Source organism: Podarcis pityusensis (assembly GCF_964106645.2).
Source record: "Podarcis pityusensis genome assembly, chromosome: 8".
In the NCBI taxonomy this organism is placed as follows: domain Eukaryota; kingdom Metazoa; phylum Chordata; class Lepidosauria; order Squamata; family Lacertidae; genus Podarcis; species Podarcis pityusensis.
This window is the reverse complement of record NC_138033.1, coordinates 87,336,988-87,358,491: the sequence shown is the minus strand read 5'-3', so window position 1 is coordinate 87,358,491 and position 21,504 is coordinate 87,336,988. Positions and strand designations below refer to the sequence as shown.

General features: G+C 43.1%; 2 long non-coding RNA genes across 2 annotated transcripts; one reads left to right on the top strand and one right to left on the bottom strand.

The window, feature by feature from the left end:
* The first annotated feature begins 8,516 nt into the window (after positions 1–8,516).
* On the top strand, positions 8,517–15,852 carry LOC308484035. The gene is made up of 2 exons (XR_013989875.1): positions 8,517–8,813; positions 15,650–15,852. It is a non-coding gene; the product is annotated as an uncharacterized lncRNA (long non-coding RNA).
* Positions 15,853–16,426: 574 nt separating this feature from the next.
* On the bottom strand, positions 16,427–18,899 carry LOC308484039. The gene is made up of 2 exons (XR_013989878.1): positions 18,798–18,899; positions 16,427–16,556 (listed from the first exon to the last, which is right to left on the bottom strand). It is a non-coding gene; the product is annotated as an uncharacterized lncRNA (long non-coding RNA).
* Positions 18,900–21,504: the final 2,605 nt, after the last annotated feature.

Below are 21,504 nucleotides of genomic sequence, written 5' to 3'. Positions count from 1 at the left end.
GAGTGAAGGAACATTCTTCCACCTCTGGTGGACCTGCCCTAAAGTGAAGGCGTTCTGGGAAATGATTTATAATGAACTGAAAAAGGTATTTAAGTATACCTTCACAAAGAAACCAGAGGCCTTTCTTTTGGGTATTGTCGGCCAAGGGGTGGTAAAGAAGGACCGGACATTTTTTATGTATGCAACAACAGCAGCAAGGATACTACTTGCAAAGCACTGGAAAGCTCAAGATCTACCCACACTGGAAGAATGGCAGATGCAACTGATAGACTACATGGAACTGGCTGAGATGACCAGCAGAATTCGTGACCTGGGAGAAGAGAAGATGGAGGAGGATTGGAAGAAATTTAAGAACTATTTACAAAAACATTGCAATTTGAGTGAATGCTAAGCAGGATGCTAGATCATAAATAAATTGAGCACCACTAACTTAGATGATTTAAGAAAATAAGTGAGATTGAGAAAACATAACTCTTTCTGAGAAATATAAGATTATGAATATATAGAAGGGATATAAGAATGCAAATAAGATAACAAATTGCTGGTAAAAAGTTATAACGATGAAAGTGGGAGCGGGAGATGTGAGGAAGTCCAAAAAAAATGTGAAAGTATGTTAGATATTTGTTATATTGCCTGTTACATTTATTTTTATTGTAAACTCCAATAAATATTATATATATAAAAAAAGAATTATATCCCCCCCCCGGCTTTTGTTGGACATTAACAATGTTGTTTGATTGTGTACCATAGTTTCCCCCCATTCTTTCCCCTGCATTGTAATGGGAAAAATAGCACTCCTCAGTAGGAACCCACCCCCCTGGCATTTTTAGAGGCCACTCTTGGGTGAAAGTGGCTACCACTTTCTCTTGGGGGGGGGGGGGGAATTTGATTCAGTTCACATTTAACCCAAAATTTAACAGGTTTGCACTTTCCAAAACAGTAAGAGAACTGAAATACAGCCACCTTCAAAATCCACACTTACCTAAATTTAGCAAATTGGTGGCCATCATTACATCTTGTGGGAGCAGCTTCCATCACTTTATGCATTGTGGCCCTCCCCAGTCCAGCATCCTGTTCTCACAGCCGCCAACACAACGCCTACTGAGAAGCCTATGGCTCATGAAAGTGGAGGGAGAACACAGCCATCCGAGTTAGTAGCCTTACCCTCCATGAACTTGTCCAATCCTCTTTTCAAGCCCTCCAAGTTGGTAGCCATCACTGCCTCCCATGTGAGACGTTTCCATAATTTAACTATGGGCAGCATGCGTCATTTTATCTTCCCTGAATCTTCACTTTCATTAGATGACCACGAGTTCATCTCTGTGAGAGAGACGGGGAGAAAAACTTTTCTCTACCTGTTTTCTCCATACCAGACATGATTTCATACACCTCTATCATGCCGCCTCTTACCTTTTCTCACAGTGGACAACAAGAGGCTGATGGGAATGTATAAATTATTGCTGGAATGGGAAACTAAAGATGAAGAGGTAAAATCATTAATGATCCACTGGGCAAAAGATGTGGGGTATAATATACAACTTGCAGATTGGGAAAGACTGTGGAAGGAGGACTTGAAATTTACAGCATGCTGTACGTTAAAAGAGAACCATATGAAAATGATGTATAGATGGTATTTGACCCAGTAAGACTAGCATAAATATATAAAAATAATACTAGCATATGCTCAAAGTGTAAAGAGAAAGAAGGCACGTTCTACCACATGTGGTGGACACGCAAAAAGGCAAAGGCATTCTGGGAAATTATATATAATGAATTGAAAAAAATGTTTAAGATAACTTTTGTTTAAAAACTATTTATTTATTTATTTATTTATTTATTTATTTATTTATTTATTATACCTTTTAAAGAGGTATAATAGGAGAAGAATTACCAAAGGATAGGAAAAGACTGTTTATGTATATGATGGCAGCTGCGAGAATGCTTTACGCCCAGGGATGGAAGGAAGAGGAAACACCAGCTAAGGAAGAGTGGATTATGAAGGTGATGGAATAGGCTGACATGGGAAAGATGACTGGAAGAATCAGACACCAAGAGGACAACAAATTTAATACAGAATGGAAAAAATACATAGACTATATTAAAGAATATTGTAAACACTTAAAGACGTTAGCAGGATTTTTATAACACTTGTAATTTGCAAAAACCAAGACAAAAAAAGGATTAAATTAAAGTTAGATAAATGTAATCAAATGCGGTAAATATAAAAAAATGTACATTTTGAAAACCGCGCGGGGGGGAGTTTGTTATTTTGTTTCAATTGACGTTTGTAAGGTTAAAAAATATGAAAAATATTTTTTTAAAAACCACAAGAGGCTGATGGGAAACCCACAAGCAGGACCTGACCACAACAGCGCCCCCCCTCCTGTGGTTTCCAACAATTGGCATTCAGAAACATAGTGCCTCTGACATCCGAGCCATCAGAGTGAGTAGCCCCCACAGCCCTCTCCTCCATGAATTGGTCCACTTGGCCCAAAGCCACCCAAGCTGGTGACCATGACTGCCTTCTGGGGAGAAAGTTCCATAATTAATCCATGTGCTGTAAGAACAAATGCTTCCTTTTATGTGTCCTGAATCTTCCAACGTTCAGCCTCATTGGATGTCCAACAGTTTTATTGTTATGAGCGAGAGAGAGAGAGAAGGTTTTCCCTCTCCACTTTCTCCATGCTCTGCATAAATGCACAGACCTCTCTGATGCTACCTCTGGCCTACCTGTTCTCTAAACTACCCACCCACCCACCTTTCCCTGCAGAGGAGTTTCTCTACCTGCTTAATTGTTTTGGCCGCCCTCTTCCAACTCTACAATATCTTTTGGGAGGTGAGGTGACCAGATCTGTGCACAGTACTCCAAATGCCGTCGCATCATACATTTGCCTAACAGCTTCATGATATCAGCAGCTTTATTTCCAGTGCCTTCCCTAATGATCCCTAGCACGGGATTTGCCTGTTTAATAGAATTGCAGAGCACACTCTTTCCCACATAAGCCAATCAGATGCTTATGACAAGCCCACAAGGAGGACCTGAGCACCATAGCAGTGCATGTCCCCTCAGAGCCAGTGTGGTGTAGGGGTTAGAGTGTCAGACTAGGACCTTGGGCCCGTCTCTCTGCCCCTCAGTCCACCCTACCTCTTAGGGTTGTTGTGGGGACTAGATGAAGAAGGGGAGAACCATGCAAATGCAATAAAATAAAATAAATATCTGGATCTCTGCTAAATAGCAACCTTGTGTGCTTCTCAGTCGTAGCTCTTCTCATATAGGATGTCTTGGTATCTTTTTGAGGGCAAAGACTTGTTTTTATTTTATTTGCCCAGGCATTCCAGTATGTTTTTATAGTGTTTTCATTGCTTTTACAAATTTTACCAACTTTACTGCCACCCTGGAATAATGTATTGTTAAGTTTTATTTTACTCTGTTATTGTTTCAAAATTGTACCTTTTGTGCCCTTTATAAATTTATTAAATGAAAAAGCCTGTCAAGCTAGCAGAGACTTGTTACCTGCAGCATCTTAGTCTGACGTTTTCTCCAGCTGACCTTAGGCCAGCTGCTTGATAGGCATCTAGGAGTGTTTACTGCAGGAATTTGGAACCAGAGTCACAGGACAGACAGGTTGCCCCAGAAAACCTAGTGATGTGACATACTTTTTCCCCTGTGGTCCCACAAATCACCTGTTACACATCTTGCGACCCATAAACAAAGGCATGTAATCTGAAAAGTTGATCCGTGTGATTTTGCAATAGATTTATTGGTTTGAAATGGTGGATGTCTCCTTCTTTTTGGTTCTTTGAATGAGTATCTCTGACCACGTTTCCTCATGATATTGGGGTGGGGGGCATATATAGTCAGCAGCAGTATAGAAACAAGCCCTATGAGGAAAGGCTAAAGAGAAGACAGTGGCAGGGTATGTAATAGCCTTTCCCCAATATTATTTATTTATCGTTTCTTTATTTCATATCTTTATATACAGCTTAATACTAAAACAGTCTCTAAGTGGCTTACAAAAACAACAGATACTTTGTGTGTATGTTACATTGTGCATCGTCACTGTGTGGTTACTTATAATAGTGATGGGTGGTGAATGCATGAGTAATTGCATACATTCCCTGCATGCACTTGAGTTTGTGCATAGAACGAAGACACTCATAAATGTGGCACCCACCTCCCAGGGATTCTGAACCTGTAGATTAAATGTCTCCCACTTTTGGAAGGCAAGAAGCTCCAGGGAAGGACTGCATTCTGAGGCTGGTGGAGTCTTAATTCCCTCACTGGCCAAGATTTGGGAGACCTCAGTATCCCTCGGCAGAGGAAACAAACCGAAATAAAGTGAATTTGTCAGGTAGGGATTGTGGCTGTGTGCCCAACTCCACCAAATCCTGGTTCAAGAACCAGCAGTGCCAGATTTAGGGTGGTGCGAGTGGTTCCCCTATACAGGGTGCTGAGCCAAGGGGGCGCAAATTTGAGAAGATCCATTTTGGGGTGCCAAATTTTGGGCTCCCTTGGCGCATATTACCAAAGATTACCAGAGTCTGACCCTGGAACCAAACCAATCTAGGGGGATCACCCCAGGCTGCCCAGAGTGATCCTAGGCTGCCAGGGGGTGGGGCATCAGACAAGAAGGAGAGGTGAATGGGAAGAAGGTCAGGGTAGGAAGAAGGGTGGGAAGGAATGTCAGTTGGGGAAAAGGAAAGCGAAGCTGCAGGGCCTTGTCTGCTTTGCCAGTGCCTTTGCCCCAAGGAAAGCCCCTGCAAAGCAGAACCCACACGACTGAATCCTCAGCTTACTTCCCAAACTAATACATGGATCATAATTACACTTCGATTTTTGTTCCTCTCGCAAAACCTGAGATTCAGTTCTTGGCTCAAAAACCTACCTAAAATGCATTTTTAGATTTGTTAATCTTTGATAAAAGGTGTTTAGGAGCTGAGATACAACATTTAAATATGTATTTTGTGGTAAAGCACACATTTAAATAGTATTTAAGTATGGATTTTCTAAGAGATTTAGAAAACAGAATCCACAGTTAAATCTGGAAATAGAAAGATTGTAGGAATGGACACATGAAAAATTGACCCAGGCCAACCCTTTGAGAGACCCTCCACCTGACGAGGCCCCCGCCATATCATTCAATAAAGATACACTCATCCTTTTGGCACTCATGGAAGAAAAGAGGCAGAGATGAAGACATTGACTGATTTATTCAGGTTCTCTAACATGAAGGGAATGGAATAGGTTTGTATAGCTTCAAAACACAGTTGTCATGGGTCCCTTTATAGCTTCAAAATTCAGCTGCGAAGCATCATCATTTCCCGTTGGTTCCAAGTATGCTAATAAAAGAAGAAGCATTAAGTATGAAACAAGGTTTGTCTTGAATTGCAACAGCCTTTAAAGAAGCTCTAAAATGACACACCAGTTTAGCTATCGCTAACATCTTTCAGTGCAGTCTCTGCCTGCCTACTCATAAGTCCACATTCACATTCGCTTGACTTGTATTTTGATCGTATTGTGTACCAACTAATTATTCTGGGTCCTAGAGCTTTTCATGCTGTTCTGCAGCTGTGCCATAAGTTTCTTGAGAAAATCTGATCTTGCCAGAAAACCTGAAGAGAGATTTGGCCCACTTGATAATGACCGCTCCCCACATTAAATGGGGGGGGACGCCGTTTGCGTGGTCGCACGCAGCCCCTGGACCCTACGCGGCACCATTAGCACAGGCTTGGCTTCGCCTCCCCCAGGTGAGATACCTGGAGGTCTCTGCCTACCTCAGTCAGTTGCCGAATTCCGCCTGGGCAGGCGTTGCCAAGGTGATCAGGCTAGGTAGGGTGAGGGACCCCTGCCCACACAATAGAGGGAGGATCTTACCTGGGAATCTTCAGTTGGCTCCAGAGCTTCTCCCACCCTACCCACCCTCAGTTAAGACTTCTTTTGCAGGTTAACCTTTTCTCCACAGGTACGCGGGCGCTGCTACGTCAGGGTCACTGTTGAAGGGCCAGAAAGGAATTCCCCTGCATTGGCAGGTTTTGCCTTTCCCGTAGCAAAACGGCACAACTTTGGCGGTATCAGGCCTTGGGCGGAATCCTTTAGTCTATCTTCCCTGAATGGGGTGGGGCGTGCAGCGGTGACCCACACCCCCTTCCTCTTTGCGGCGGCGATACCAGGGTTCCCCGTTAAAGGGGTTGTTTGAGGGGAGGCTTTGGCCGTACGCCTACAGGTCCTCATTGCTCTCCCCTGCGACGGTGCCGTAACGGGGGCAGACTCTCTCTGCTTGAACATATGTTCTCCAGAGCCAGCCCACCCACCCCCCACTGGATAACCCTGATGTTCCCCAGATCCCCAGTGGGGAACTGGGAGGGATAAACGCCCAGTGCCTGAGCCAAGGTCTACCCACATCTGAAACATAATAAAGTTGTGGCCAATTTTAATCCCATAGCATGTTGTCTTGAGTCGTTATTCCACATGGGGGCCGCCCATGGTTTGAGGGACTCTGCCTGTCCACGCAAACTGATTTTGGAAGGTCTTGTGAATAGCTTTCTTTGAAGTTTCTGCAGATTTGCCGGCAGGGGCCGTCTCCTCCCACCTCCTCCCTTTCTTCCCATGCCCCCTCCCTGGCAATAGTTTTTCATTAGAGCTTCCCACCATTGAACTGCACCCCCCCCCCAGTTATTGCCTGTCTGGGACCTGGGATTTCCCCCTCATTTTCCAGATGACCCTGTTCTGCAATAAAACACTCACGTTTTGATCGTATCACATCTTTCTGCATAACTGCAAAGCCTTCCCTCTTAAAAAATTGAAAGGCCGTTCTAAAGAATGCAGAGGTGATAAGTTTGGAGCAAGAAGGCCAGAAGCCTAGAGTGCCTTTAGAAACCCTCTTAATAACATATTTGGAGGGGGGAGCAAAGAGTCCTGGAAACTTAGCTTATTCTCTTTACCTTTTAGCAACAGGTAACCCCCACACTGACCCCCCAGAGGGTGGAGCAAGGCAGATAATACTCAGAAAAATCTGACGATGCACAACCCAAGTGTGCACAAAGAAACCTGGTTTCCTGGAGATGGTTCCAGGACAGAAGTAGAAAGTGCACCGATAGAGCCACCAAGCAAAGCAAGTCAGGATTTTTCAGGCAAATGTGGATTGGCACTAAGTGTATACACTGGGAGTAGCCAACAAGGCTACCATCACCCCTGACTATTAGCTATGCTGGTCAGGACTGGTGAAAGTAGGAGTTGAACGTGGAGTTCAGCAGCTTGCCTTCCCCTGGTGTGTGGGCAGAAGGTAGATCAAGGTCTACTGGCAGACTGATTCCCCTAGTGATTTGCAGCAGTTCTTCAAATACAGCTACTTCTGCCTCCCAGTTGCTTACCAACAGCAACAAAAAAGCCAAGGTCCTAAACATGTGGCTGAAATGGAGAAGGCTAACCAGAAGTGGACTTCTGTGTGGAAGGGATGTGTGAGCTCTGCTCTGTTCTGGTCCTGAAAAGAAATCCCTCTGCTCACCCTGTCCTTTCCTTCTAACTGCATGTCCTTTGCCCCTGGTTCAGCTTGATAGATCATGGGAGTCAATTCGATAAGCGCATCGCTATACAGGATTGCAATCTTAATGTGGTGCCACAACACCAACAAGAGGGGCTACTCACGGTGTCCGGCTCAGTGGTGGGCAGTCCATTAAGGGAAGCTCAGGAGGCCCTCAGCCAGCGCCTACCTCCTTGCTGACAGCCACTCCAGGGAATGGCACTGCCTGTCAGTCTTCTTTGTCTCAGGGCTTATCCACACTTACTTTCCCCTGCACTTCCTAGGCACAGCCCATGCTTTAAAGCAGGGGTTGGCAACCTAAGGCCCATGGGCCACAAGCAGCCCACGGGGGTCGTTTAACCGGCCCACGAACCACCCTCTTGGCAAGTCCCTGCGCACTGCACTAAATCGGTGCGTGGGGACTCGCTTCTGCGGCACCAGAAATCATGTCTGCACAGACGCGGACGCCGGAAATCGTGGGTGCGCTCATGCACACACGTGATCCAGCCCACGGAGGGATCTCGGCTGGAGTGAACCAGCCCAGGCAAGGTAAACCTTGCCGACCCCTGCTTTAAAGCTCTGTCTCCGAGTGCCCCTTTCTTTTGCTCTGGAGCTTCCCCCACAAAAACCCAAATCACCATTTGCTGTGCTTGAGCTTTAAAGTGTGGGTTTTTGCAGGGGAAGCTCCAAGGCAAAAAAATGGTGCTTTCAGCCATGGACCATGCCAGGAAAGAGCAGGGCAAAAGGTACATGTGGATAAGCCCTCAGTGCTGCCTTTGTATAACTCAGCAGGGAAGAGTAGAGGAATAAAACGGCAATGAGTTGGCTCTACCATCAGCTCCAGTTCTGCCAGCCATTTGCTTTGGTGCCTCCTCCTGTTGGCCTCCCTGACGCCTGCCCTGCCAGTCTCCATGGGCACCAGCCTCCACGGGTCCCGCTATACAGAGGACAGTCTTCTCTTTGAAGGTGCCCTCTGTTGAAAAAGCTGCATTGGTTTTGTTACGGAAGGGGGGGGGCATGTCTTCTTCACTACAATATATTTGCTCAATTTCTCTAGGACTCCATCACCCCTCCCCTGTCCTCCATAATCTCTCAAGTAATCCTGTCAAAATCACTCTGCCAAACCTTTCCTCGGGCAATGCCAGGTGACAGACTATGCGTACATGGACCATTGTCTTCTCAGGATGTGCTTATCTGCGCATATCTCCAGCTCTGCATATTCCCCCCTCCCTCCTCCATATGTTAATCCAGTGTAACCCAACCTCTCCTTAATGTATTCATGATGTAATCTGTGTAACCCAACCTTTCCTTAATGTATTCGTGATGTAACTGGGATGTATTTTGCACTGTATTCTGGGACATGGAGGGAAATTTCAAAAGTTCATGTCACCCCTTTCTCTCTGTTCAATCTCGCCTTGAACCTGTTGCGCAATAAACTTGGATCTTCTGCAGTTTGCTCCTGCGTCCGGCTGAGCTCATTTTCTTCCGCAGGGACCCACGGACTTAGTCCGATGAGCTGGGTGGCAGAGTAACCCCGCACCCAGATTTTTCCGTAACAGTTGGCGCCGCAACGTGGGGCTTGCGGTTCTCCCGAGCTGCTGACTGGGGGCCCCGAAATCTTCAGCCGGCTCCGGGCCATTTTGCCTGGGAAGATCCTTTTGGACCCCCAGCCATCTTCCGGGCGGTAATCGAAAGCCCTAGGAGTTCAGCCGGGGAGCAAAAGAGGGATCCAGCCGGCTTATTCATCGATCCCGGGATCAACGTTGAAGACGCGTGAGTATAGGAAAAGAAATCCAGTGCACTGGTGGGAAAGGGGGTGGAATCTCCTGGCAACTGAATTCTCTGCCCTCCTCTCTATCGCTCCTTCTTGCCTTTCTCTTGGTCCGGTTAGTGAGAGAGACCGTGGACCGCTGCTCAACCCAAAAGGGGGGTTCTGAGCTCTATCTCTTTTCCTTAAAATCTCCAGCCAGCCGCACCAATTGGGAGCCCGAAAGTAAGACGGAGAGACCCGGCTTGGAAAGACAGCCGACTCTCCGCAACGGGCATCTCAGTTGAAAGCAAGGGGCTGGAGTTCTTCTTCCGAACTTCCCGAGCGCCCTTACGGAGGGGGCAGGAAGGGGTCTGGCTTTCTATCCCAATCCCAGCCGCACTGGTCGGTGCCACGTAACACGTGTATCGTGCGTGAGCCCGCTTCCAAAAGCAAGGGGGATTTTCAGTTCGAAATTCTATCAAGGGATCACCCGAGCTGGCACCGCATGGCGTGGGCGTCCAGTAGGGCCCCTTTTCCTGAGATGTGACGATAGGTAGGAGGTTGCCAGGAGGGATAGCCCATGAGGAATTGGGCAGGACCGGCAGAGTGGAAAGAGACCCCAGGTTATAGGAAATAAGGAAATAAGGAAATAAGGAAATAGGAAATAAGGAAATAGGAAAGGGAACGCAAGGAACCGGATAGCTAGAGCTCTCTAAAACCCACTAAGGAAGTTGCCAGGCAACTAGAAGCCCCTTCTCCTCTTTACTATACGTCCCTGTACTAAGCATACCAAACCCCTAGACATACCAATCCTAATCAACCCCTCTCTTTCCCCCTTCTCTATCCCAGACACACACCCCCCCAAAAAAGAAGGAAAAAGCAAAAAAGCAACAACAGCAACGCATGCATCTATAAAGGGGTACCCAGTCGACCAAGCGTTATGAGCCCTACCAGTTTGATTAACTGGTGGTGTGTTTGAAGAGGCAAGGAGGCTCATAAAACCATGTGGGACCTTCCTACTAATTTCACTTAATGAAGCCAAAGGTAGTGGCCCAACTCCTTGCAATAACCAACTAAAGGATGAGAATATATATGTTTACATGTCGTCTGTTATGTGTGTTGTCTGTTAATACATATATGAGAATATGTATGTTTACATGTTGTCTGTTATGTGTGTTGTCTGTTCCTTCTGTCTCTGGCAGACTGCCTTTCTTAAGTGTGCATAGTTTAAACTGCAAGCTTGCTTCAAAATTTAAATCTAAGGAAGCCATGCTGGATCTTAGCAGTCCTAAATAAGACGAAAATTGAGAATGAAGTGTGCAAATGTTTACCCCACCTCTTGCTTTGCCCCAACTTTTGAGATTGTGAGTCTACAGTCTTATTTTGGAAGGTGCTGATAACCTAATGTTTCTGCTGCAAAAGCCTAGTTGAGCCAACTGCTCTCTCAAGCTAAAATGCAGTGTATGTACTTCATTAAGCATATGCCTATAAAAGTATGGTGTTCATTCTAAGAAAAAATATTTGAGTCCAGTTTTAACTTTGATTTGGTTGGACAGAAGAGTTATTGTAAGGCTCCTGATATCAGTCTCTATAAGACTTCATGGCCTCTTTTGTTAGAAAATGCCCCCCCTCCCCCTTGTTTCACTCTGCCTCTTTCAGTTGTTTTCTCCCTTCTTACTTCTGTGCCAGGTAAATTTACTCCCGAGTAAGCTTCCTTTAAAGGAAACTGCAAAGAGGGGAGGGGGGCAACACTTGTGTATTCCCTTAAAAAAAATCAAATCTAGGGCTGCTTTAACTGTGCTTTATAAGAGATCCTCTCCCTATCTTACGAAAACTGTTCACTTCAATCTTCCTTAAATATCATTTCAAACTCACTCAAACTATCTCAAGATCTGCAAAAAGGGTTCTGTGTAAAGTTATGTACTTTTATTTTCCTCTTCCTTAGTACATGATAGGAGCATAGATGTTTCCTTTCCCAGCTGTAAATCTGTACTTAAATGTGTATGCCTCTTTGGTAGTACAAATCTTGCTGCGAAATCTTGCTGTGAACCCTATATTTTGGAGGGTTGGACTAGATGACCCCAGGGTCCCCTTTCAACTCTCCCGATTTGTGGCTGTGTGGAAGGACATGTGTCTGCAAGCATTGGAGGGTACTTCTTAAATTCTGGTGACGTGATGGAGTTGAAATTCAACCTAGCTTTGCTCTTTAGTTTTAAAAGGTGAGAGGTGAAGCCCAACTGGTAATATCAAGCATTTAAGTGATTACAGTGTTTATCATTTTGTCTATTATTTTAAAAAAAAAATCAAACTTATAAGTCTATTAAAAGTTTAAGCACATAAAAATTCATATAATCAAGTAGAATTAGCCTTGACCATCCATCCTGTAAATAAAGGGCAGTAAAATTTGTCTGCAAATGGTAAGGCTGAGAATGTTAAAAAAATCCTATGAATTCTAACTCTCTGGCCATTTTTACTCATAAATAAGAGAGCGGTTGATTGTTCCGCGAATGACCAGATAAAATGACCAATAATGATAGCCCTTTCCTGTACATAAAGGAAGCACTCCTGTTGCTTAGGCTGAAATTGCTAGCTTTGGTGAATACTTAAATTGCTGAGTTTCTCTTTTTTGTTGTTTTAAAATCTAACCCTATTTTTAAAATCTACTCCTTACCTTTCCCTTCCTTATTCTAATTGAGCCAAAAGATGCAACATTTTCAATGGTATAAAAGGTTTGCTGAGACATGAACTCTGCACATGCACAGAGGCTAGATCAGCTTTAAAAAAAAAAGAGAGAGAGCGAGAGAAAGGAGGGGGGAGAGAGAAGGTTTGGAGAGCGTGAAACCTATACAAATTTCCTTATGTAAAACTTGGAACCATTGAGGGAAATCATCCTTAATGTGTTTTGCTCCAGGGGCTACTTAAGACAATAGAGTTAAGTACTGGACATGCCAAATTCTTTTCACAGGTAAATATCAAAGCACTCCCACTGTGAGTTCCTCTTCTGAGTAGTCTCTCCCCCCCCAATGGGATTTAAATTTTATAACAGTTTTTTTTGTGTGTGTGTGTATGTGTATATGCCTATGCATTTTAGGAACAGCATTTCCTGACAAACCTCTCACATGAAATAATTTTCCCTTTCAACAGAGTGTCCTTTCTTTTCTCCCACAGCACAAATGATAATGAGGGGATGCAAACAGTGATTTAAATACTCTATAAAAGTAATTGCATTTGTTTTCCTTTTGTCTTTCTTCCCTTAAAGCCAAACAGTCACTTTCTTTCTGTTCAGCAAAACAAGTCTGAATCCCTGCTATATTAGTTGATTTCCTTCTATCTCTTTGTGGCTTTGACATTTTTTTAGGTTACAAATAATCTGTTTTCCTTTATTAAGTTCGTTTTATCAGTTCTTCCATTATATATATGAAATTAATCGAAGCACAACCAAACATTGTTTGTGGAATGGTATTTGTTTACCTTTGTGCCTGAGCATTTCTTAATTCTGTCATTTTGGCTAGTGCAAGGTACTTGCACAACTTTAAATTGCCATTCATTTTTCTTGGTATTAACTCATTTCCCAGTATTCCACTATTAACATTACAGCTGATGTTGTCACATAATTTGGGATGTTAGAATGCCAAAACAGATTACTTCAGGTTACTTCAAGTTTCTTATTAATTGTGTGCCTTACCATTTATTTATTTTTGGTTCCTTATAGGTCATTTTGTGTGTGTGTGTTTTACTTTGGGGACATGTTCATCACATGTTGAAAGTCAGTTTCATGAAGTTCTTTTATTGGATAGCACATGGTGAATTTTAAGTTTTCCCCATTGTTTTCCCATTTCTTTTAGTCCAGTAGTAATCTGCATGGTTTTGATAATATATTTAATAATAATTCTTTTCTAAATCTGATGCCTTTGTGTCAAGCTTGTTTTCATCTGACTGGTAATCTGACAGAGATTTTCACAGGAAATAAAAATTTCCCTTTCAAACAGGATAGTGAAGAGAATTCGGACCCACATAAGCAAAATGTTTAACAACTTCCAATTGTGTTCAAATTAACAAAGGTTTTGTCCCTTCGTTTCTTCCACAGCCAAACTAAGTGAAGGAAATTAAATGTAAATGATTATAATATTCAAATGGATAAAATGCTTAACTATGAATTTGTATTTACAGCCTCCCAAGAAGAAAATTTTAGGATATTCTCTCCTTTCTTGACTATTATCTTCCTCCTTAAAAGAAAAGAAAGAAAAAAACAACAACTAATTATGTCTTCAGATCCTACAGGCCTATTTCCAAAGGATGCTTTGCGGGAGACCAAAATACTAAGACCATCTCCTCACCAGCTAAGCAACCTGCCAATGCATCACAGTGGCCACAACAATTTCTTCCCATAAAAGACTTGAGAAACTGACTAATTGGATTTTGAAGGAAATACCCTTGTGCCAAGTTTGGAAATACATGTAAAAGCAGCAAGAATTGCCTCAAGATCACATTATTGCCTCAAGATATAGTGTAGAATTAATACTTTGTACGTTTTGTGTATTATGTGTTATTATGTAGGAATGCTGAAGTGTGTCTGATAATGTGTTATCTCCACAAAGAAAATTTCTGTGTGTAATTGTTTCTGTATAATGTAGGATACATAACTATGAACAGCAGAAGGATATGGCTTACACCCAAGTTTTTCATGGAGGATTCCCATATATTACAATGCTTTCCAATAGAGCACACTATATTTAGATTAAGTCAACTGATGATCATATTTCCTTGTCCCACCTGGCACTCTGCAGAGTCCAACCTTCCCTACCTATTTATTTATGTATTTAATGTTTTCCTATACATGAAGTCCCCAGATTTTTACTATTTCTTTCTTTCTGTTCCAGAAAACTATTTCAAATCTTTTCTATGACTTCTCTGCATCTCTTGCAGATTCAGTACTGTCTTCAAGTAGCAATTGTTCTGTATTTATTTACTTATTAATCTTGGTTTTCCCGTATAGCTGTGAAATTAATCTAACCACAACCAAGTATTATTATCGGAACCATATTTTATCAGGTAGATTTGAAGCAACGCTCCTTATTATTTGAGATGTTTGATTAGGATGCCAGATGAAATTGGGTGTAGATCATGTCCCAAATTTTATTTATTTATTTGAGGACACGACTACCATATGTTATATTATTATTGATAACAAGAAACGTGTATATGCCTTGATGTAGCAAGAATGGTCCCTTATAGAGTTAAATTGACTCATTTGGACAAATGCCCCCTTAAAGAATGGCTTTGGTTTTAACATATTGGTTTTGAAAAGTTGAGAACCATGGGGCAAGATAAATTCAAATTGGACTCTACTGGAATTGGGCACGTGTATCCAGGCTGCAACTAGCTTTTGGTCCTTTAAGAGCAAGTGGACAACTTTCCATGAGTGCGAGACCAGAGCCTGCAATAATGAAAAATCCCATAGCTAAAGGCCAAGGCGAAGACCTCTCCCTCACGAGAGGTCCGCACCTGTGCCAGCTATGGTGAATGCCAGGCGACATGGTAAATTGAAAGCCCTGAGGGGATTCAACAGGATGTGTTACTGTACCACTATGCCGGTGTGAGACCACAGAAGAGCTAGCTTGGCACCTGAAAACACAAAAACGGTGGGGCTAAAAAAAAGCAAACTGCATTTTTTTCAGTCAGTAGTAGACCTTCCTGCTAAATGTAAAGCATACACCACTATTGAAAATGTTTCTCCCAAGAGCTAGGGTGCCACAAGTAATTTAGTAACAAAATACAACAGATGTTCTTTTATATAATACCCTATATCCAGCTATCTGCACTGCTATACTTGCAAATGACCGTAAGAGGCATGGCTTGCAAGTCCCTTTCAGGTTTGCATAAACCCACACATCTGGTACGGTAGATACCAAGTTATTATTTAGCGCATATATATAACACGCGTGTACATTGTATTCGTCCGTGTTGCTCCCTCTTTTGCTGCCCTGCTCAACCCACCTCCTTTCCATTAGAGCGTATTCCCACTCACAGGGAACGCCTACATTCACCGAGATTTAGGGTGCGGAGAAAAGATTTGCAAGTTCTTACAGAACTTTAATGCAAATCTATCTCCGAATGGGGGACTGTTACGGAAGGGGGGGGGGGCATGTCTTCTTCACTACAATATATTTGCTCAATTTCTCTAGGACTCCATCACCCCTCCCCTGTCCTCCATAATCTCTCAAGTAATCCTGTCAAAATCACTCTGCCAAACCTTTCCTCGGGCAATGCCAGGTGACAGACTATGCGTACATGGACCATTGTCTTCTCAGGATGTGCTTATCTGCGCATATCTCCAGCTCTGCATATTCCCCCCTCCCTCCTCCATATGTTAATCCAGTGTAACCCAACCTCTCCTTAATGTATTCATGATGTAATCTGTGTAACCCAACCTTTCCTTAATGTATTCGTGATGTAACTGGGATGTATTTTGCACTGTATTCTGGGACATGGAGGGAAATTTCAAAAGTTCATGTCACCCCTTTCTCTCTGTTCAATCTCGCCTTGAACCTGTTGCGCAATAAACTTGGATCTTCTGCAGTTTGCTCCTGCGTCCGGCTGAGCTCATTTTCTTCCGCAGGGACCCACGGACTTAGTCCGATGAGCTGGGTGGCAGAGTAACCCCGCACCCAGATTTTTCCGTAACAGTTTAAAGATTAAGAATTGTCAGAAGGGAGAGCGATTTGGTAGCTTTAAAATACTACTCCAGGCAGCCCTAAGAGCTTTGGATGAAAGAATGTTTTAAATTGTTTTTTACAATGTTTTCTTAAAGCTGCAATTGATTTTAGATCTTTTTAGAATGTTTTAATCTGTTTTAAAATATTTGCATTGTTTCTCTATTAAATTCCACTTCTGTATGCTGCCAAGGGCTTCTGGGGGAGGAAGGGCAGGATGATGATGATGATTATAATGCCTTGTATTTCTAACTGTTTCTAAATTTGCACCTATAAATATAAAGTAGCACATGTAAATCTGTGTCCTCTTTTTTTTGGAGGGGGGTGGTGGTTGATGCATAACTGACCAAGCCTCTATTCACTGACAGAGGGAGATTCTCCCCCTGCCAGTGTGGGCAATGCATGAATAGGCCCAGTGCCAATCTTTTACTTTTTCCTACCTATTGTCGCAGCATTCTGCTCCGCTTCTGCTGCATGTGCATTTCATGCCGTTAGCTCCATTCCACTCAGACCCCATTCCGTGTTTTGTCCCATCCAAAGGAGAAGTGCATCCATCTGGAGGAATGACTGATCCTAGAGATGGCAGGGAGAACACGGTCAGTTTCATCAACATCAGTGCCCGCACTTCCAAAATGCAACAAAAAGCAGCTGTTCAAATCAGAAGATAACCTGGGGAAATTATCACCACTTGGCACCACACTCTCATGGTTGCCCAGCCTGTAACAGCACCCACAGCTTATTTCTCCAGTCTGGCTCTTCCCACTATGGGAGACAGCCTGTTTCTGAGTCCCAGTTGCTCCTGTTCTCCGCTTGTGGGCTTCCCCCTGGGGGAACAGACTAGTTTATCTCCCAAGATTGAGAAGAATAGCACCTGTACATCTTGCCTGAAAGTTCAAATTATACAAATGCTAGAAATGCACTCTCCTCCCACTTTTAAAAAATAAAACTGGGGATCTGGAAATTACGAGGCATCTGGGAGAGAGGGCAGTGGTTCCCCCCACCCCCGCATGACCACAACCGATGGTTTCAAAATACACCTCTGCAGCTGCAGTGGTTGATGAAATGGTTGATGAAACGACAGGTTGTGGTCTGGCTGGTGCTTTTGGGTGCATGTGTGTGCATTCAACAAGTTGTATATTAGGCCAGGGATGGACAAGGTGCGACCTTCCAGGTGTTTTTAGACTCCAATTTGCATTTTAGACTCTACCCACCAGCGTGATTAATGGCTGGGGATCGTGAGAGTGATGGTCCACAGATTCCCCACTCCTGTGGGAAAGAGAAGATACACACCATTGCCCACTCAAATCTTTAATTTTTAGGGAACCTGAAGAGGGGACTGGATACTGAAGCAGGGCAACTCTGGCAATCCTGCAAAACACAGTTTGAGAAGGTATGCCCAGAAGGCAAACCAAAGGACCAAAATATGGATGGTAACTGATCAAGTGCATGGATCAGGAAATAAGAATATTTCCTGGTACATCGTAAGGCTGTGCACACACTCCCCTCTATAGGGAAAACCTATTGTGGAAGAATTTTGTATACTGAGGAGATAGGTTTCTTGGTTTATACAAGTCTTCCTGCTTCATTATTGGCCCATCCTAAAAGGTTACACCCTTTAGGACTCTCAGGGGTTGCTTTATTGCCCTGATTTGCTAATGTGCTTCAGGGATAAGTGCTGGCAGGGTGTGGGAGGACCTTTGGATATCAGTCCAGCCAGCATGCAGCCTCTCAGGGATGTCAATCTTCCTGATAGGGTCTGACCTTTGAGCTTTGACGTAGGCGCTGATCTGTTCCTGCTCTGTACTGGCCAGCTAAAATCTCTCTGTTATTATTCTCTGGTGCTCCTGATAACTGAAGGGGAAAGTATTTTATCTAGCTTATGCTATGTTATTCTGCTAAAAGTATGTGCCACTGTTTTTTATGCTGTGTTCGAGCCTGACACTATAAAGGCAGTGAACTCCTCTCCACTACTGTTGCTGTTGCCACTGAATCCAAAAGAATGCTTGAATTTCCAAAACACCCTTCACCTGATCCAGGACAATCTAGGAATCAACCCTCCCACCCACGAACCAGTCCTGAATCAATTTGGGTGGAGAGTTAATGTTTAGCTGTTGCTTTTAACAAGGTGGTGAAGCTGACCTCTGCAGTCTTCCTTCTGGACATGCTGTCTCCTGACAGCTTTTCATTGCTCTGGAGGCCTGATTCAACCAAGGGCAATTTAAGGCTGTCTCAACCTGACTCAGCCCAAGCCTGGATCTCCATTAATTTGGCCATCTGGTGCCTTGTCCCAGCAAGTAGGGGTAGGTTGAAGTCTATGGAAATGCTTGCTTGAGTGTGCAGGCCCTGCTCTTTCTTCATGAAAATTGTTCAACATTGCTAGTGCAAATATTTCATAATAAGCACATTTTGTATGCAGTTTTGACTAATGTCCCCATTTTTGCAAGTGATTTCTCCCAATATATTGCATTTATTTTTATATTTTTGCTAATATGTTCATTTTTACACACATATTTTACATACTTTTCTACATATTTTACATACCTAGCATATGCATTTCTGTAAACACTATTTGCTTGGAGAACTGCCTTGCAAAATTCATATAACTGCAGATTGCAAAGGAAGACTTTGTTTTGTTTCTCATGTCTTGTATAATCTATAACGTCTTGATGATTTGATAGATTCACCTTCAAATGCAAACTGAATGGAATTTCTCTCACATCCCTAATCCTGAGTCAGGATCAAATTTTTTTTTTTTTAAAAGCCAAGCATGAAATAATCAATTGCACAAATCAGTAGGCTGTTCAATAACTTTACCATCTTTAACTTCTGCTTTATTTATGGTTCGGACACAGGAGCCTTGGCACTTGCCCAGCCAGGTGATGCATAACATGATCAGGATGAGAGCAACTTTCTGAAAAAGAGGAATGGGAAGGGGGAAGAATTCAGCAAAACAGGCTTTCAGTTGCTTTGAGAGTTTACACTAAGCTTTGACTGCACTAGAACTTTGTGGTTATTTACATTTTAAAAAATGAATGAAATATTTATTGCTAAAAGCTATAAGCTGTCACAATTGGTCACAATGCATAGAATACAAATAATTGATTTGAAACTAAACAACAACAACAGCAAAGCAAAAATTCAAAAATCACACCTGCATAAGTTAAGCACTCCACATCTCACACTCCCCCTTATGATACGTGTCTTGGTGCCTAGTGCTCAACTTACTTGCAGCCAAGGCAAATTTTGCAACCTGTGCAGTAATAAATATGTTATTGCCAGCCAGCAAAATAGAGATTTGCTCAAGGGGAAAGAGAGGAAAGGATGCAATGAAGGAATTTTTGTCTATAAAGGGCACAGTAACAAATGGGATGGAATGTCCTCCGTGTCTCCCGACTCACAGATGCAGAGTCTTTGGTGCACAGGGGTGTTATTGAATCTCCCCACTAGATATGCAGAGGGCATACACTGAAGACGCAAAGCTGTAAATGCTTCTCTAAGCGGTGCCAGCGTGAGATTAATGAAGTACGGCTCCAGCCCAAAATATGTTTTCTATATTGGATACCAGGATGAGTATGCCATCTGGGAAAGTAAATGAAGGTCCCGCCATTTAGAGTCCAAATGGTTTTTCTCTTTGATGAGTTGTTTGACTCTGTTAGAGGCAAGATTTGGTAGGGAGTCCACATTAATCCCATAATAATGGAGAATCTTACTGACTGAGTTTGCCCAAGAGCTTCAGGGTATAAAATGCAATTGCTCTCGGAAGCATTTTTAGGGAGCCTGGTATTACTCATGCTAGCCAGCTTCAGCCAGTATAGGGCTAGCAATACATGCACACTGGTTTGTAAGCAGATTAGCCCTGTTTCAACTCTTAAAAGGGGGCGGGTGTACCTTTGGGGACAATCAACAGTGATTTCAGGAAAGAGTTCTGCACCACTTCTAAGGGGAGGACATTAATATATCCCCAAATCTCTGCACTGTACTGGCATAATCTTCTTTTGAAATACCTCAACTGTGGGGGCAACTAAACTCCCCCCTGAACTCTGGAAAACTGTAATAAAGAGTGAATAGAGTGAGAGGGTTTCAATTAACTGCAAGTAGGTGTGGCTTCCAGGACAATTTTGAATTAAAACCCAAGCCCAGGTACTTATAATAGCACTGTTGTTCAATAGGTTTATTGTCCAAACTCCATCTGTGAGGTTTTCTCTTCTTCCCCAAAATCACCACTTTAGTTTTAGAATGGTTGACTGTTAACTGCTCTTTTGTGCAAAATACATTCAACTTCCTCATCTCCGCATCCCAATTAAGGTTGCAGAAACCAAAATCATCGGCATACAGAAGAACTGAGAGTTTGACATCCTGAATAGAAACAGGAAAATATTCTAGCCCTCTTAGTTCTTGAACAATATCATTTATATAAAAACTGAAAAGAAAGTGTGCTAAGAGGCATCCCCTAGCAACCCATTTGCTCCAAGTCTAACCCTAAGCGGAGTGTGGGTCTGCAGCCGTTGAACTAAAGAGAGCAGCCTTCTGTCAGTATTAGTGGAGGCTAACTTTTGCCAAAGACGTCCCCTCTCTATCAGGTCGAAGGCAAAAATAAGACCCACAAAAGCTGCATACAACTCTTTCCTACCATTTTGTGGTAGGTGAAGGACAAAACATTGGTCTATTGTGGATTTACCCTTCATAAACCTTGATTGTTCTTCAGCAATAACTGTATTTCAGCAGCCCCTGACTCCCAACTTACCCAACAGATATTTTGAGTATAATTTTGACACGGTACTCAGTAGATTAATTGGTCTGAAATTCTTTGGGTCAGCCTTGGAACCTTTTTTTGTGAATGGGAACAATTATACTTACTCCCCACCTTTGGGGAATTTTCCCATGATATGGGTAAACAATGAAGCAAGGACTGGGGACCACCAGCCACGATTTGTTTTAATAATTACCCAGGGAACATATACCGTATACTCCAGGAGCTTTTTTGGTAGGGAGGGAGTTAATCAAGACATTTATTTCATCATCAGTTACTGGGTCCCATTCAGGGCAGGAAGATAGCACAGGAGTATCTATGTTATAATGGGAATTCAAGGAGGTTCCTAGGCTAGACAGATTGAAGAGAGAAGAAGAGTGTTCATGCCATTGCACAGAGGTAATTTGCTTATCAATGGGGCCGTTTGCCTCTCTTGTCCCTTTTGCCACCAGGGCCCAGAATCTAGTTGAATCCCTTTCTATGGAAGCGTGGCCTAACTCCATCCAAGTATGGTGGATATGCTTTTCCTCCCCCCGCCCAAAGTAATTTTTTATATTCTCTTTGAAGGTGTATATATTGCATATAATTTTCTAGCGAATGTGCTTTTTTAAACGTATAGACTGAGAGACACACGTGAGTTGCGTCATGAAAGCACATGAGGTGCAGGTTTGCTAAGACAGCCTTCTCCAGCCTAGTGCCCTCCAGGTGCTTTGGACTACAACTCCCATGAGCCAAAACCCCCATAGTTGTATGATGCTGATGGGCGTACAG